Consider the following 17,826-nt stretch of genomic DNA (forward strand, 5'->3'; position numbering starts at 1 on the left):
GGCCAAAAGTTTCTTGAGTTTTTGTCTTCCAAGAGAAAGAGTTATTTTGGATGACAGGGAAGGTGATTACATCGAGGCAGAGTTAAATAGAATCACAGAAAATTACTAAGGGTTGGAAGGGACCAGCCTGTGCCAGTGCTCTGTCACCCTCACAGGGAAAAAAAAAAAAAATCTTTTTATTTATATGGAACCTCCTATTCTCAAGCATTCATTGTCTCTTTTCCTGTCAAATAAATCAAGGTTCTTCCTTCTGTTAGAGCCTCTTTCAAGTGCCCACCATGCCAGTTTCCTCCCCTTTTAATGACTGACAGGATATCAGGTTTGATGTTCAATAGATACAGAAAATTTTGCTTCTGGAGGGGGGAAGAGAAGGACAGAGCTGTAGGTGACCATTGGGACCTTACAAAAGGCTGATATTTCCTGCGCATTTTTTTAAACAGACTGCAGCTTTCACCTAAAGAGGAGAATACATCTTTGTCCTTCAGTAAAAGCCATCTTCTGAACTAATATTTAAAAATTTCTCAGTGTAGAGGGAAAAAAAAGATGGTGTGTTTCTCAGTGCCATAACGAAGCTTGAGTGTGTTGTAAAAATTCCTCTACAGCATGAGAGGTGGTTTTTGTGCTGAAACCAGGAGGTTTGGCTGTGTTTGACTTCCTATGAGCTTTTCCAGTGCTTTTCCAGGAAATGGGAAAATGGGGAAAATGCTGCCAGTTTGGTGCCTACTGCAGGAGAAGGGCTGGGAACCTGAGGAATCCTATCAGAAATGATGTTATAGGTGTTCTTGATTAAAAGGAAGCCCCTGGTTTCACTCTGATTTTAATACTGGGTCAGCAGATGATAAATCCAGTCCGGGTGCCCAGCCCTTTACCAATATTTTTTCTTCTTTTGGCTTCTGCTGAGTTCCTTTTCTTGTGTGTGTTTTTTTCTGTCTGCAGCTCGACAAACTTTCTTGCCAGCTGAAAGAAGAGCCTAAGGCAGGCAGGATGGGAGGAGAAACACAAAAGTGGACCAGCAAGTGGAGATGAACACCCTGAAAAATACAAATACACCCTGAGAAAGAGCGTTGTTCTAAAGGAAAAATATGAAAAGCTGTATCTGGAGGAAGTGACAAAGAGAAGATGGTTACAAAATGAACTGGAAAGGTAGGTACATGCTTTTTGGAGTGGTAACAAGAGTTTCCTTTTTTCCTCCTGTGTTTTCCTGCTAGGGTTCCTCTTCTACACCTGGTCAGCATTACATCTGTAAGCCTGAGATGGCATATTTGTGGGGAAAGTTCCTTAAGACACTTTGCCTTCATTAGAACTCTCTTAATTTCTCTTGAGTGTTCCAAGAGTCACAGCAATGATCATGGAATTAATAGGGTTTTCTTCGTGGATTCTGTTTCCAAAGGGAATGTATAGCAAAAAAGATGAATTTCATGTCCCTTATTGAATAAGGAGAGGCCCTGCAGAGCACAGAATTCGATTCTGTGAAGGAAAAAAAAAAAATGTCTTTTTTTGGCTTCTATTTTATCAGTTAGTCTGAGGTTTCAGCTCCCCATGGGAAAGGGAGGGTAGCTCAGAGTTGGTTTTCTCTGTGTTTTGGAAGAAGCACAGAGCATTCACAGGTAGCTTTGAAGCTCTCGTGCTGAGAAGTCCCAAGTCCTTGGTTTGATTGCTAATATATAAGCTCTCCAAAACCCCTCAGGTCAAATTCTGGGTTGGGTCACTCCTAATCCTTTTTTCAGAACTCAACAAATAATCAGAGACTATGAGTAACTCTGCCAAAGTGTTCCTGCCAGAGATAATTCTTGGGATGTGTCTGAATTTTTTCAGAGCTGATGATGAACTACCAAAAGCCAACACTGCACTCCATGAGAAGGGCATCAGAAGAAGCATTTCAGTCACAAGCAGCTTGGAGAGCAGAATTCTGGGTCCAAGTCCAGCTCAGCTTTCAACTCACCTGGGACATCCTGGCAAAGAGTTTGGCACTGAACAGGAATCTAAGTCCAGTTGGTGGGAATCTTCATTTGATCAAAGTTCTCCTTCATTGCAGTGCTGATATTTCCCAGAAAGACTCTGATGGGCTGATAGATGAGGATTATGCTTTTATTCACAGCTATTCCAAGCCTCCAAACTTAAAAATTTGCTGTTGGGTCACTGATCACGTTATTTCCTTACACCTCCCACTCCACAACAAGCCCCATGTTCTTCTCCTCAGGATTTATGCTGCAACCCTCCAAGCTGACCAAGTCAAAAGTCAAATTCTACACCAACCCTGCACTGCTTCCCCCAGAAAGTTCCTGCAGAGAAGTTTTGTGCTGAGCAGAACCTCACCATCCCCAAAACTCTCTTCCAACAACCTGGAAGCATCCTGGATCCAAGCACTGGCACCTCACTGACTGTGTCTTAGTGTGCCAGAGAAATGTTGGCGATGTCCGTCATAGCTGAGCGATGCCTGGTGCAGAATGTTCTACAGACCACTGCCTTGTGCCATGCAAACTTACCCTCTGCTTGAAGCCCAGACCTAAGAGGGGTGGCATCCCAGGGAGGAGGCTCAAAGTGAACCATCTTCAAAAGGTACAGTGAGAAACAGCTTCCAGGTAAACCTTCAAGCTGGACTTTTAGATCATCCCATAGATCCCTCTCCCGAAGCGAATCCCCAGGGTTCTCCTCAAAGAAAACCAAAGATTGGAATCTCACCCAAGAGCTCCCGGAACTGTTGACAAAGAAGAGAAGCTCTAAAATTTCCCTGTCTTCCAAAAGGTAGAGTGAGAAACAGCCTCCAGGTAAACCTTCAAGCTGGACTTTTAAATCATCCCATAGATCCCTCTCCTGATGCGCTTTGGCAACACATTAAAAAGAGCATCCTGCAGTCCTCTGAAGAATCCCCAGGGTTCTCCTAAAAAAAAACCCCAAAGATTGCTTTGAGGAAAACAGCTGAGAGATCCAATAATTGTTGACAAAGAGAAGAGAACCTCTAAAATTTCACTGTCTTCCAAAAGATGCAGTGAGAAACAGCTTTGATGAAAACACCACGGTGCAGTCATCAGCACCCTGTAGAAGAAGAAAGAAAAGTCAAACTGCTCACACTACTGAACTATAACTCTGCTCTGCTTTGCTGGAAAAATCCTTGGAAGAATACAGTGGTTTTCTCTGGAGGTGAACTTTCCATGTGTCATGACCAGCAAAAAAAAAAAAAAAAAAGCCTATAGGAAGCCTCTGACAACTCTGGGGTGCAGGTATGTGAAGCCAAATATTTTGAATTAGAGTCCAGACTGCTAAGTAACATTATAGAGTAAATGGAGAGTAATTACAGAGTCAATTATAGAGTAAGTTATACAATAAGGTAAAGAAAATTAGCAGCAAGTGACTAATGGTGATGGCGGAGTCATTCAGAGGAAGGTGGTGTTTCTGTCTGAAGTTAGGTACAGTTTTCTAAGGATGGGGAAAAATCTTTTCCACGATGCTGGGTATTTCCTGCTGCTTTATTTCCAGCTGGGCTATGTTGTTCCTGCAAACAATGCAGTCAAATGCATTTTTTTTCCCCCATACAAAATACACGTTGAAGTGAAGAAGGAGATTTGTCTGTAAAAGGCTGATGTGTGTGACTAAACATACTTGGTCTTCCTCTTTGTAAGAGAAAACTCATGCAAAAAAAACCTTGGAATTTGGTGACCTTTGATGCTTTCCCTGCATCTGCAAAACATGTGTGTGTTGGGCCATGCTAAGAAGTGTTTGAAAAGATTTTTTTCTGAGGGTATTTCTGAGGGGAATAGGGCAGGCATGTTGGTGTTGGGCATCTGGGGCAGGGCTGGGCAGAAGGGTCTGAAGTCCTGTGTAACACCTCAGGGGAGAGTGGAGCACATTATTCCAACTTTTGGGACATGGTTTAGTGGTGTTGGTTTCCCAGTTGGACTGGAGGATCCTAGAGGTTTTTTCCAGCCTTAATGATTTTGTGGTTCTGTGATTCTGTCCCCATAGGAGGCATTGGCCCAGCTCCAGAGGGAAAGCCAGCTGGCTTCCATCAGCTGCTGTACAGGGATGCTTTAATGACATTTTCCACAAACTCTGCTGAAAAGCAAGTTTCCACGCTGGAAAAAATGAGCAAGGAATTAAAGGCCAAGTGTGCTGGTCTTAAACTATGAGGCTGAAAAACTAAAAAAAAGGGAGGTAAAGGACACGCTTTTTGCAACGTTGAGGGCTCTGAGCAGTGTTTTGCTGTTCATGACTGCATTCTGTCTTTTGGGACCTGCCTGTTCCTCAAAAAAGTCAATTTCAGCCACTAAGCTTTCTCTTCTCTGTTTTGTGATGTGCAGCAATCTTTAAATTTCTTCTTTGTGGCTGTGTTAGGCTAATTAACTGGTCAGAAGACTGATCAGAATGTTAAAGTTTTTTTCTGCAAATTCCACCAGTCCCAGGCAGAGGGTTTAAAGGTTGAAAAGTTCTATACCCATTTTGTTAATTTTTATTTTCTGGAAAACAGGAACTAGTCCTGTTGAGTAATTAGACACTGTTTGTCTGTGAATAGTGATGTGAACAGTGCTTTAAAATTCCATTTCTTTCTTCGTCTGAACCCCGGAGTGATTGAGTGAGGTGAATACCTGCATGTGTCAGATAACCACCTTATTCTTCATTTTTCAGTTTCTTTAAGAGGGAAGAGGGGGAAGAACTCCAGGAGTGCTGTCAATGGTTTTCCCCTGTGAATCACTTTGTATTTCTAGTGCCAAAATACCAGGTTCCTTTGGGAGATGGTAGTTCTGTGGGTGGCTGGAGGAAAGGAGGGACTGTCCAGATTTATGAAAGTTGTTACTCTAAAATTACCTTGGTATTAATTTAATGTATTCATTTAATGTAAGCAATATTAATTTAACTTAATGTATTGGTTTAATTCTTTGTAGAATGTTGAAAGAGACCAAAGAACCATCTCATACAAAGTCCTGCCTTTAGTCACCAGAGTAATATCTGCAGTCAAACTATGGCTCTTGAATCAAACAGACTGCTTTGAGTTTTGTTAAAAAAAATAACATGATTCAGTGTATGGTGCTGTATTGTTCAAAAAGTATAACATTATCTATAACATATATTATTTTTTAATGTATTAGAAAACAGAAATCTCCATGAGCTGAGATAATTCTTTGTGTCTTTGTGTTTCAGAACTGATGAAAAAAAAAAAAAGGAAAAGCCAAAGAAGGCTTCGTGGAAGAGAAAAGAACACGCGTGGAAGTGGCTGCAAATCCAGTTCACCATTCAACTCATCTGGGACATCCTGGCACCAGTCTGATTCTGAACAGAAGTCCAGTAGGAAGCATCCCCAGCTCACCCATAGGAGCAGAATCCTTGATGAACAGGATTTCCTCTTCTGCAGACAAGGTAAACATTTTGAAATCCCATCCTCAGCTACTGCTGAAGAGCATGTGTATGCAAGGTTGTGCTTTTTAGCCTAAATTACAACTCATTTGCAGGGATTACCCATGGTGTGTCTCCTCCTCATCCCAACACAACATCTAGGTGTGCTAGGGGTGAAAAGTTTGGGTTTTGAGGTTGTTTTCCAAGAGTGCCCAGAAACCAAAGATGATGCCATAGGATGGTTCCAGCTAAGCTTCAAATTAAATTTTCTTATCTCGGATGTATGACTATAATAAATAAATCTGCAATAAATCTCACTTTATACTTCATTGTGGGAGATCCACTGTGTAGGAGGCATTTGGGTTTTTATGGGGTTCTCCTGGAGAAGCTGTGAATTTGGTCACTGCTCTTCCTTTAGTCCTGGAGAGAGGGCCCTTCCCTCCCCTCTGCTGGTTTATGGCCTCATTTCTTTGGCCCTTGGAGTTACTGCCTGGTTTTGTGTGGACTTGAAGAATGTTTTAGAAGTTTAATATTGCACTCATGTTAATGGTGTGTTTTCTGTATGATTCTAGTACAAGTGGATCCTGGATGAATTTGTCTCTGAAGAACCTGGACATGGTAATGTGTCATGTTAGAGTAAGTAAAAAGATGACTGCTCCTAACTCTTGAAAGCAACATCTTGAAAGCTGTTTAGTTCCTGTGCTAAGCACAGGGTTTTTTCTGCTAGCTTTACACTTACTTGAACATGGCAAGTTTCTGCTCTGTAGAGCTCTAAGCAGCTGCCTGAAAAAAAACCCAAAACCAGCACAAAGGAAACTGACCTATTTCCTCCACACAGGTACACTTGGCTAAAGCTGAAGTCACCTTTCACTGGAGTTAATCCTGAATCACAAACATAAAAGGAGCCCTACACAGAGTTTCACAGACTTCAGCCATCACTTCTCCTCCCGTGTCCAGTGATTGCCTTCAGCACTGACCCATAACACACCCCCTGCTGTCAGTTCTTGGTCTTTGCTGCCCTTTACTCATTGCTTGTGTTTGTAGCTCCTCTGTTTCAGTCTTTTTATTTGAATAGGCAAGAAGAGGCTAATCAGTGACAAAAGTTCTCCTTTCTTCAGAGAAAGATCACTCAGTAGTGTTCAGGCAACTGTCAGGGGAGCTGAATGTTTGTCATCCATGGCATCAAACATGTTCTGTGACATGAGGCCAGATGCCCCAGGAGGAATTGCACCTATTTTGTAATGATTACTCCAGAGTCACAGCTTTGCAGTGACTGGTGCTGTTTCAAAGCAGGAAGCCCCTGAGCCAATTTCCTTCTGTTGCTGTCTGCTTTTAATCACGGAGAGTGTTCAGCTCTGGCTTCGTAGCCGTAATGTTCTGACAGTGACCTCTTTGCCCCTCTCTCCTGTAAAAGTAACGTCAGGAATCTTGTCTCTTTTCTTCCCAGACACTGATGAACTTTCAACTACATCTTTGGGAGCTTGTTCCATATCTTGTGATGGATCAGAAGACATGAAAATATGTTTCTGTCAGTCTGAATAAATGTTCTGAGTCTGTTGGATGGATGACAGCCCTGTTGGCTTTCCCTGGTGGTTTTTTGATGCGTAGTCCTCTCCCTCTCCCCCTTCCCTTTTCCCTCCTCTCCCATTGTCTTCCCTCCCCTCCCCCTTCCCTTTTCCCTCTCCCTCTCCTCTCCCTCCCTCTCCCTCCCTCTCCCCTTTCTTCCCCCTTCTTCCCCCTCTCCTCTCCATTCCTGTGTAGTCCCCTCCCTCTCTCCTTTCCCACTTTTCCCCCTTTTCCCATTATCCACCTTTTCGCAGTCCCCTTTTCCACATTTTTCCCTCTTTCCCCCTTCTCCCTTTCCCCCCTTTTCCCCCTTTTACCCCTTTCCCCCCTTTTCCTTCTTTCCCCCCTTTTCCTTCTTTCCCCCCTTTTCCCCCCTTTTCCCCCCTTTTCCCTCCTTTTCCCTCCTTTTCCCCCCTTTTTCCCCTTTTCCCCCCTTTCCCCCCCTTTTCCCCTTTTCCCCTTTTCCCCTTTTCCCCTTTTTCCCTTTTCCCCTTTTTCCCCTTTTCCCCCCTTTCCCCCCTTTCCCCCCTTTCCCCCCTTTCCCCCCTTTCCCCCCTTTTCCCCCTTTTCCCCCTTTTTCCCCTTTTTTCCCCCCTTTCCCTCCTTTCCCCCCTTTCCCCCCTTTCCCCCCTTTCCCCCCTTTCCCCCCTTTCCCCCCTTTTCCCCCTTTTCCCCCTTTTCCCCCTTTTCCCCCTTTTCCCCCTTTTCCCCCTTTTTCCCCTTTTCCCCCCTTTTCCCCCTTTTCCCCCTTTTCCTCCTTTCCCCCCCTTTTCCCTCTTTCCTTCTTTCCCTCTTTCCCCCTTTCCACCTTTCTCTTTCTCCTTCCCGTTTCTCCGTCTCCTTTCTGCTTCCCCTTTCTCCTTCCCCTTTTCCCTTCCTCTTTCCTCTTTCCCCTTCCCCTCCCATTACCCCCCTCCCATAACCCCCCTCCCATTACCCCCCTCCCATTCCCCCCCTTCCATTCCCCCCCACCCATTCTCCTTTCCCTCCCCCCACCCCTTCCTGCCCATTCCCTTCCATGCCTTACCCTGCCCTCCCCTCCCCCCCCAACTTTCCCCTTTTCTCCTTTTCCCCTTCTCTCCTTTTCCCCTTCTCTCCTTTTCCCCTTTCTCCCTTTCCCCCCTTCCCCCCTTCCCCCCTTCCCCCCTTCCTCCCTTCCCCCTTCCCCCTTCCCCCTTCCCCCTTCCCCCTTCCCTTTTCCACCTTTCCCCCCTTCCCCCCTTCCCCCCTTCCCCCCTTCCCCCCTTCCCCCTTCCCCCCTTCCTCCCTTCCCCCTTCCCCCTTCCCCCTTCCCCCTTCCACCTTTCCCCCCTTCCCCCCTTCCCCCCTTCCCCCCTTCCCCCCTTCCCCCTTCCCCCTTCCCCCTTTCCCCCTTTCCCCCTTTCTCCCTTCCCCCCTCCCCCTCTCCCCCCCTCCCCCCCTCTCCCTTTTTCCTTCTTCCCCTCCTCCCCCTCTTCCCCCTCTTCCCCGCTTCTTTTCTTCCCCCCTTTCCCCCTTCTCCTTTCCTCCTTTCTCTTTCTCCATCCCCTTTTCTCCTTCACCATTTTCTCCTTCCCCTTTCTCCTTCCCCTTTTCCCTCCCTCTTTCCTCTTTCCCCTTCCCCTCCCATTCCCCCACTCACCTTCCTTCTTTCTCCTCCCCTTTCCACTCCCCTTTCCCTCCCACTTTCCCCTCCCTTTCCTTCCCTTTTCTTTTTTTCCTTTCCCTGCCGTCCCCACCCTCTCCTTTTTTGTAATTTTTGTAAATAAATTGATTTGGATTTTGGTTTTAAAGTTTTCATCAGTCTCTGACCCTTATTTCTTGCTGCTACCAGTTCTGCTCCTCTTTACCCTTTTTCATTTTCTGCACACCTGCTTTTTGAAATGGAATAGAAAAACCCCATATTTCTGAAGGAAAAAACATAGCCTGCTTTTCAAGAGTGCAGAAAGGGCCTTGGAAGTAGAAAGACTGCTCCAGAAATCACTTGGGCACGAGCAATGTGATCGTGTCCTTTGCTGCGTGTCTGGCATGGCTCAGTTTGGAGTGCCAGAGCTCAGCTCCAGTTCCCTGTTGTGGGCCAGAGGGTTCATTTTCCTAAGGAAAGCACATGGACAGTGTATTTCTTCCCAGTGCTTTCTGACGCCACTCAAGTTTCAGAGCCTCATTCTAAAAGAGGCTTCATGGCAGCTCTGCTCTAGAGCTGTCACACGGGGCTCCACACCGAGCCCTCTGATCTGCTCCCTTTCCTTCAGACACAACTCACAGCAGCAAATACTCATCTCACCATCTCCCTTTGGGGATCCAGTCAAAACTTGTGCTGCCTCTGCACAGAATGACTTCTGCAGCCTGACCAGCACCCGACAGACACATCCTGCAGAGGGGGACAGGACTTTCCTATTTGTCAGACAGAAAGAGGAATTTGGATATCCCCAGAGAGAGCAGCTCTTCAAGAAACAGGCAGGAAGCTCTAAGGCACAGACAGCTTTGCCATTAAGGTCTCTTATGGAGAAAAGAATTCACTCCTAAATACTTTTGGTGGAAGCATTGGGTCCCTGCAGAGAAATCTCTGGGGGAGTCCTGTTCCCAGCGAGTCCCACAGCCAAGCAGAGAGCATCCCTCCCTTGGTGGTCTGCAGCTGGGACAAAGGACCTCATCAGCAGGTTTTCCAGTCTATTTGCTAGTTTGTGCTTCCTGTATCTATGGTATATCTCTTTATGTCACACCATACCACACTGTCAGTCATTCTGAAGTTAAGAGGATCTCATTTTATTTGTGCAGACCTCTGCTTAGTGAGAGGTACGGCTAAAATCTAAGCCAGGTGTGTCCTGGTTTGGGCCAGGATAAAGGTAATTTTCTGTCTTGTACTTTTGCTTTCTTTGCAGCTGCTCCCCACAGACACTGCTGCTGTTGAGAAAGCCAACGCTGCTGCTGTTCCTGCTGCAGACACCACAGCCTCTCCCTCTTGGCACACACAGATACTTGTTGGCCCTGGGAGTGGGAGAAAAGGAAAACCATGGAAATGAGAAATGAGCCTGTTCCAGGCAGGTGAAGGACAAAGAAGGGATTGCTGAAGCAGAGTGGGCAGGGGACAGAAAGGCATGGGGTGCACCTGGCCTTTAGAATGCCCTTTGCCATGCTCTACCATTGTCCTGTTGTAGCCAGACTGGTGATGTCACCCACCCAGGTGGGTGATGTGGTGGGTGGGAAGTTCAGGAGATGATGAGGGTCACAGTGCCATCAGTGATCCAAAGTCCTCCTGGCAAGCAGTGACAGTGCCTCAGTGTCCAGAACTTGTGCCAACACTGTTTCCTGTCTTTATAATCCCCCTGTGGGGTGGGACAAAAGGCACTTTCACCCCCTGTGTGGATGAAGACACGCTGGGGACGCCCTTGAGCAACCTCATCTGGTTCATCCTGCCTTGAGCAGGGCACTCAGACACGGAGATGCTCAGGGGTCTCTTCCAGCCTGAGGTATTCTGTGATTCAGAATGATCTGGAGAATGATAGCGGGAATGATCTGTAGGATCATGGAGCAGGAGGAGCACGGGAAGCTCATCCTTGAGCAGCTCCAAGAGACACTACTGTTGAATGAGGCTGATGCTGTGGATGGGATTAAGAAGTGAGTTCCATGGGGACAGGAGAAGGGTTGGCTTCAGTTGAGTGGAATCATGGAATCATGGAATGGGTTGGATCGGAACTAAATGATCTTGAACCATTCCGACCCAACCCATTCCATGATTCCATTGTTCTTTGACACAGTCCCAGCCAGTTCCAGGCCTGGGCATCTCCACAGCCACCACCAGGGCTTTGTGATGCAGGGTCTGGGTCCTGGACACCATTGTCATGGGGGTCTCCATGGTGACCATATCTAGGAGAGCACCTCCCTCAGGAGTCAGCAGCTGCCCTGGGTGCTCATGGAATATCAGTGGCAGAAAATGCCCAAGATGTCCATGGAGAAGGAGGTGGAAGCCTGCTCCCAGCCCTCCACAAGACCCCAAGGTCAGTGACTGAAGGAAGGGCTGTGGGGAGAGGGCAGCTGTCCCCTGCAGCCCATGGAGGAGCACAGAGGGGCAGATGTGGATCTGCAGCCCTGGAGCACCTTGCACCAGGGTGATGTCAGTTATTAACTGAAATACATAAAATTTTAGAAAAAAGTTACATTTGAGCAATGTGAGCATGTCTGGGGAAAGGGTCAGGAACGTGAGGTTGCTTTTGTCTCTGTGTCCAGAGTGGCTTCAGTTGGGTGGGAGGTGTCCCTACCCATGCATGCAGGGGGTTGGAACAAAATGATCTTGAACCCTTCCAAGCCAATCCATTTCATGGTTTTATGATTCTGTGACATGGTCCCAGACAGTTCCAGGCCACCAGGACTTTGTGATGGGGTAGGTGCAGTTTTTCAGCTGTTCCCTTTACAGCTGAGACCCAGGCCTGATGAGGAGCCATGACAGCATCTTCATATTCTCGTGCTTTTTTAATCCCATCACCCACAGTTGGTTCCATTTCTCCAGGAACCCATAACATTACTGATAGTGTATGGTTAAATGGGGATGGTGCAGCATGCACAAACCTTTGCCTCCCAGGCTTAGAGCATGGCATGTGATAAGGATCTACAGACTCATCATTGTATAGATCACATCTCATGCAGATATTTCTTTCATATCCAAGTGTGGCTGCTTTGACCTGTGGGCAGTTTATTTCCACTTTATAGGGATATTTCTTATGTGTATGAAATGTGTATACTATGTGTATCTCCTAGGTGTGTGAAACAACACTGTACCATGTACCACACTGTTGAAGACCATATCACAACTATGGTTTGTAAGCAGCTGTTACCAAGAATGAACCACAGAGCAACACTAATCCCAGATAAAAAGCCACAGATCACACCCTGCATACCAAAGGTACAGCAGGACTGGTTTAATTTCCAACCCTGTGAAATTTCCAGAGAAAATAGCTTGATTCCCACTCAGCGGAGCCATCTGGGTATCCTTCACTGAAGTCAAAATTCAAACTGTTCATATAAATGAGTTGAATTTTCAAATGGGCTCTAGATATTTAGCTTAAGGCCCACATTTGGTGCCAATAAATCTGTCAGGGTGTTACACTTGGCCGACAATTAACTGAATGACAGAAGCTCTCTATTAATGCCCCTCCCTACCCTGATAAAGAAAGGAGAGAGAATAAGGGAGAGAGACTTATGGGTTGGAAACTAAACTACACAGCTTTAATGAAACAGTAATGATAAAAAGGAAAAATTACTATGGCTGGACTCCTGGGGTCAGCAGGCCTGGTTTAATTCCAGATCACTTGTAGTGGTGATGGTGGGAAGGTGTTTGCCATCTTGGGTTCCTCTCTCATTGTCCTTCAGTTTAAAGCATTTCTAAAGCAGTTTAAAGGAGCTGCAGGCATGGACAGTGTAGGGCAGCCTGCAGGAGAGGTGGCCAAGGGCTCTGGAAGGCTGAAAGGCCCAACAGGACCAAGGGCTTTGTCACCCCAGACGTGGCAGCTGCCTCAAACACCATGGTCTACCAGGAGGAATTTTGTCCTGGGGCTCTGGACTTTCTTTCCCCTTCTTGGGGAGGTCAAGATGTGTCTGAATTTTTTTTTTATTACACGTTTTCATACTCCACTGTCCCTAGGAAGAGTCCTGACTCATAAGAGAGGGATGGGCTCTGCCTTCCCATTGCCTGGGTTTCAGAGTTTGTCCTCAATGCTGCATTAATAAATAAATAATGAAAAATCTTTGCTTTCAGAGCCACCTATACAGAATCTTTGCCTCCCTGCAATCATGGCCTCCAGTGATCTGCTCTAACAAGGCCATGGGGAGGCTCTGGCAGCAATGGTCCTCAGTGGGGCCAAACAATGCTTCAAGGTACTTTCAGGTTCCATTCTGACTTCTGGAGCAGTTTGTTCATTCATCTCTCAGCACAGATATTCTCATCTCAGATATTAAATAGAACTGGGCTGAGAGACTGATCCCTGGGGGACAACACTAGTGACCGGCTGCCAACTGGATCAGCACCATCCAGCACCACTCTCTGGGCTCGGCCCTCCAGCCAGTTCCTAACCCAGCACAGAGTGCCCCTGTCCAAGCTGTGGGCTGACAGCTTTTTCAGGAGAATGCTGTGGGAGACGGTGTCAGAGGCCTTGCTGGCCAAGTAGACCACATCCACAGCCTTCCCCTCATCCACCAGATGGGTCACCTGATCATAAAAGGAGATCAGGTTGGTCAGACAGGACCTGCCCTTCCTAAGCCCATGCTGGCTGGGTCTAATCCCTTGTCCATCCTGCAGGTGCTGTGTGATTGTCCCCAGGATGATCTGCTCCATAACCTTGCCAGGCACTGAGGTCAGGCTGACGGGCCTGGAGTTTCCCGGGTTCTCCTTCTGGCCCGTTTTGTGGATTGGCGTGACATTGGCCAACTTCCAATCATCTGGGATGTCCCCAGTGAGCCAGGACTGTTGGTAGATGATAGAGAGAGGCTTGGTGAGCTGTTCTGCCAGCTCCCTCATCACCCTTGGGTGGATCCCATCAGGTCCCATAGATTTGTGGGGATCCAAGCAGCTCAGTAGGTCACTGACTGTTTCCTTCTGGATTACAGGGGGGCTGTTCAGATTCTCGTCTCTTTCTACAAGCTCAAGAAGCCAGCTGTCCTCAGGATAACCTGTCTTGCTGTAGAAAATTGAGGCAAAGAAGGTGTTAAATACCTCAGCCTTTTCTTCATCTTGGATAACTATATTGTTATATATAGTCCAGTAGAGAATGGAGGTTTTCCCTGCCCCTCCTTTTGCTATCGATTCATCTGTAAAAGGACTTTTTGTTATCCTTCACAGAGGTGGTGAGATTCAGTTCAAGTTGTGCCTTTGTCTCTCTAATTTTCTTTCTACAACACCTAACTATATTCCTAAATTCTTCCTGAGTAGTTAGCCCTTTTTTCCATAATCGGTAGGCTCTCTTCTTAACCCTAATTTCTTTCAAAGTCTCCCAGTTCAGCCAGACCGGCTCGCCTTTTCGGCACACCAGGACAGCTGCTCCTGTGCTTTCAGAACTTTCTCCTTGAAGTACGTCCACCCTTCCTGGACCCCTTTGTTTCCAAGGGCTGTTTCCCAGGGTACACTCTGAATCAGTCTTCTGAATAGGCCAAAATCTGCCTTCCGGAAGTCCAACATAGAGGTTTTATTGACAGCCCTCCTTGCATCCCTGAGGATTGAAAACTTGATTATTTCGTGACCACTGTGTCCCAGACATCCACTGACCACCACATCTCCCACCAGCCGCTCTCTGTTTGTGAACGGGAGGTCGAGCGGGGCTCCATCCCTGGTGGGCTCATTCACCGGCTGGAGCAGGAAATTATCCTCTGTACACTCTATGAATTTCCTAGACTGTTGACCCCATGTCCATCCCATGTCAACAAAACCCTGTGATTGGCCTGAACCCCCCTGTTAATCACGTGTTAATTACATGTTAATCACATGTAGATCCCATGTTGACCCCGTGTTGTTCCCATGTCCCTGTGTCACAGTTTAACACTGGCCCGTCAATTAAACCGATGGCAGACGCTCTCTATTAATCTCTCTCTCCTCCACCATAAGAAAGGAGAGAGAATAAGGGAGAGAGACTTATGGGTTGGAGACTAAACTACACAAGTTTAATGAAACAGTAATGAACCCATGAATGGGTTTGCCTTTGCCTGATGCAGGATAAACCCAAACTGTTTTCCCTAGCAGATTCTTTTCATGCACCACAGGCACTTTGTCCCCATCTACTGTGTGTAGAAGATCTGACTGAGCAGGACCAGCTCAAGTGATGGAACCCCTGGTATTAACTAACCAGGTAGCTTTTGCCAAGTGCTTGTCCCAAGTTTTTGAAAGTTCCACCACCCATTGCCTTTAAGGTAGTTTTTAACAGTCCATTGTACCTTTCAGTTTTACCTGAGGCTGGTGCATGATAGGGGATATGGTATATCCACTCAATACCATGTTCTTTGGCCCAGTTATTATTAAGACTGTTTTTGAAATGAGTTCCATTATCTGACTCAATTCTTTCTGGTGTACCATGTCTCCACAAGACTTGTTTCTCTAGGCCCAGAATAGTGTTCCGGGCTGTGGCATGAGGCACAGGATATGTTTCCAGCCATCCTGTACTTGCCTCCACCATTGTAAGCACATAGCGCTTACCCTGGCGGGTTTGAGGCAGTGTGATGTAATCGACTTGCCAGGCCTCCCCATACCTATATTTTGACCATCTCCCTTCATACCACAGAGGTTTCAACCTTTTAGCTTGCTTAATTGCAGCACATATGTCACAGTCGTGGATAACCTGCGCAATAGCGTCCAAAGATAAATCCACCCCTCGGTCACGAGCCCATCGAGATGTTCCATCCCTGCCTTGATGACCTGAAGCGTTGTGGGCCCATTTGGCTAAAAACAGTTCACCTTTATGGTCCCAGTCCAGATCTATTTGGAACACTTCAGCAGCCTCATCTGCTCTTTGGTTGTTTTGATGTTCCTCAGTAGCTCGATATGAAGGTACGCGGGCATCTACGTGACGTACTTTTACATCAAGTTTCTCTAACCTAGCAGCAATGTCTTTCCATAGTTCAGCAGCCCAGATAGGTTTGTCTCTACATTGCCAGTTGTATTGTTTCCACTGCTTTAACCAACCCCATAAGGCGTTTGCTACCATCCATGAGTCAGTATAGAGATAAAGTCTCAGCCACTTTTCTTGTTCAGCAATGTCCAAAGCCAATTGGATGGCTTTGACCTCTGCAAATTGACTTGATTCACCATCTCCTTCATCTGTTTTTGCAACTAGTCATGTAGGATTCCATACGGCAGCTTTCCACCTTCGATGGCCTCCTACCAGACGGCAGGATCCATCAGTGAAAAGAGCATATTGTTTCTCATTCTCTGGTAGTTGATCATATGGTGGGGCTTCTTCATCCCGTTTTACCAGTTTTTCTGGTGTCATTCCAAAGTGTTCGCCTTCTGGCCAATGTGTTATTGCTTCTACAATTCCTGGACGATCAAGTCTTCCTGTCCTAGCTCTCTGTGAGAGTAGAGCAATCCATTTACTCCAGGTAGCATCGGCAGCATGATGGGAAGATTCTCTACCTGTGTGCATAAAACCCAGTAGAGGTAATCGTGGCACTAGGAGGAGCTGTGCTTCAGTACCAGTCACTTCTGAAGCAGCTCTAACTCCTTCATATGCGGCCAGTATCTCTTTTTCAGTGGCTGTGTAATTGGCTTCGGAGCCTTTGTAGTTTCGACCCCAAAATCCTAGAGGTCGGCCTCGAGTCTCTCCTGGAGCTTTCTGCCAGAGGCTCCATGTAGGACCATCACCTCCATCTCCGGTGTAAAGCACGTTTTTAATGTCTGGCCCTGTTCGAATTGGTCCAAGGGCCATTGCCTGCACAATCTCCTGTCTGATACTCTCAAAAGCAGCTTGTTGATCTGAGCCCCATTTAAAGTCTTTCTTCTTCCAGGTAACCTCGTAGAGAGGTTTCACAGTCTGATTATAAGAAGGAATATACATCCTCCAGAAACCAATAGTTCCTAAGAAGGACTGAGTTTCTTTTTTGGTAGTTGGTGGGGCCATAGCTGTTATTTTGTTAATCACGTCCATTGGGATGTGGGGACGTCCATCTTGCCATTTCACTCCCAGAAACTGTATCTCTTGTGCAGGTCTCTTGACCTTGCTCCTTTTAATAGCAAAACCAGCCTCTAGAAGGATTTCAATTATCTCCTCACCTTTCTCGTAGACTTCCTTTGCTGTGTCACCCCACACAATGATGTCATCGATGTACTGTAGATGTTCTTTTTATAGCTGAGACCCAGGCCCGACGAGGGGCTGTGACAGCATCTTCACACTCTCGTGCTGTTTTAATCATATCACCCACAGTTGCATCCACATCTGCAGGAACCCATAGCATTACTGATAGTGTATGGTTAAAAGGTGGTGGTGCAGCATGCACAAACCTTTGCATCATGGGTTTAGGGCACGATACGTGATAAGGATCTTCAATGTCATCAGCATTATAGATCACGTCTCGTACAGCCAATTCCTCCAGATACCTGATAGCTTTTTCAAGTTTGGATTCTTTGACCTGTGGGCAGTCTATTTCCTCTTTATAGGGATATCTCTCCCTTACAGCTGCCAAGAGTCGTTTCCATAGGCTGGTGGTTCCAGCCTTTTCCCCAAATGCCCGATCAATACCTGCATCTTTGGCCAGGGATCCCAACTGTCTAGCTTCCTTCTGAGTTAATGTTATGGTAGCAGCCCCTTCATTCCAGCATTGGAGTAACCAAGAGAGAAGTGGTTAACCTGAAAAACGGCTGTAGTCTTTTCTCAGAGTACGCAAGTCTCTCATGGAATAGGACTGAGCAGATTCTGAGTCTGAGTCCTCCTCAGCTGACTCTGCTTTAGAGTCTCTTCTAGCTGCTCTACGAGGAGAGGCAGTATCCTCTATCTCCTCTGTCACCTGGTCGTCTCATTCAGACGTGGAAGGGTTACGGCTCTTTTCTGATTTCCATTGTTTTCCTTTTCTCCTAGTTACAGGGTCAACAAGTAACTGTGTGGGATGAGGGGGAGAAGCTGTGGTGTCTGCAGCAGTAGCAGCAGCAGGGCTCGTTTTCTGAGCAGCAGTGTCTGTGGGGGTAGAGACAGGAGCTGCAGCTGTAGCAGAAACACTGGCGATGCTGGCCGGCCTTATCTGAGTTGTGCCCTTGTGTGAGGTGGGGCAAGAAATGGCAGGAGTGGGGGTGCTCTCTTTATGAGGTGCGCTCGTTCCCCTAGTTGTAGTTGTCGTATTCCTCACCAACATATGATAGCACATAAAAATATTCACAGACACCTGAACAACAATGGCTACAAGAATCAGGAGGCTCAAAACTATAACAAGCATAATGCCATTTTGACAAGAATCCATTGAACTCAGCCCAAAAGAGGTATATTT

General features: G+C 46.6%; 1 protein-coding gene and 1 long non-coding RNA gene across 2 annotated transcripts in view; both read left to right on the top strand.

Annotated features, from left to right (window-relative positions):
• Nucleotides 1-17,826, top strand: part of LOC139790750 (ankyrin repeat domain-containing protein 26-like) — a 678,272-nt gene that overhangs the window by 516,096 nt on the left and 144,350 nt on the right. The gene's annotated exons all lie outside the window — the stretch shown is intronic.
• LOC139790759 (uncharacterized) lies at nt 5,180-6,898 on the top strand. Its single transcript, XR_011723621.1, has 3 exons — nt 5,180-5,352; nt 5,901-5,964; nt 6,776-6,898. It is a non-coding gene; the product is annotated as an uncharacterized lncRNA (long non-coding RNA).

This window comes from Heliangelus exortis, unplaced genomic scaffold (genome assembly GCF_036169615.1).
Source record: "Heliangelus exortis unplaced genomic scaffold, bHelExo1.hap1 Scaffold_135, whole genome shotgun sequence".
Lineage (NCBI taxonomy): Eukaryota > Metazoa > Chordata > Aves > Apodiformes > Trochilidae > Heliangelus > Heliangelus exortis.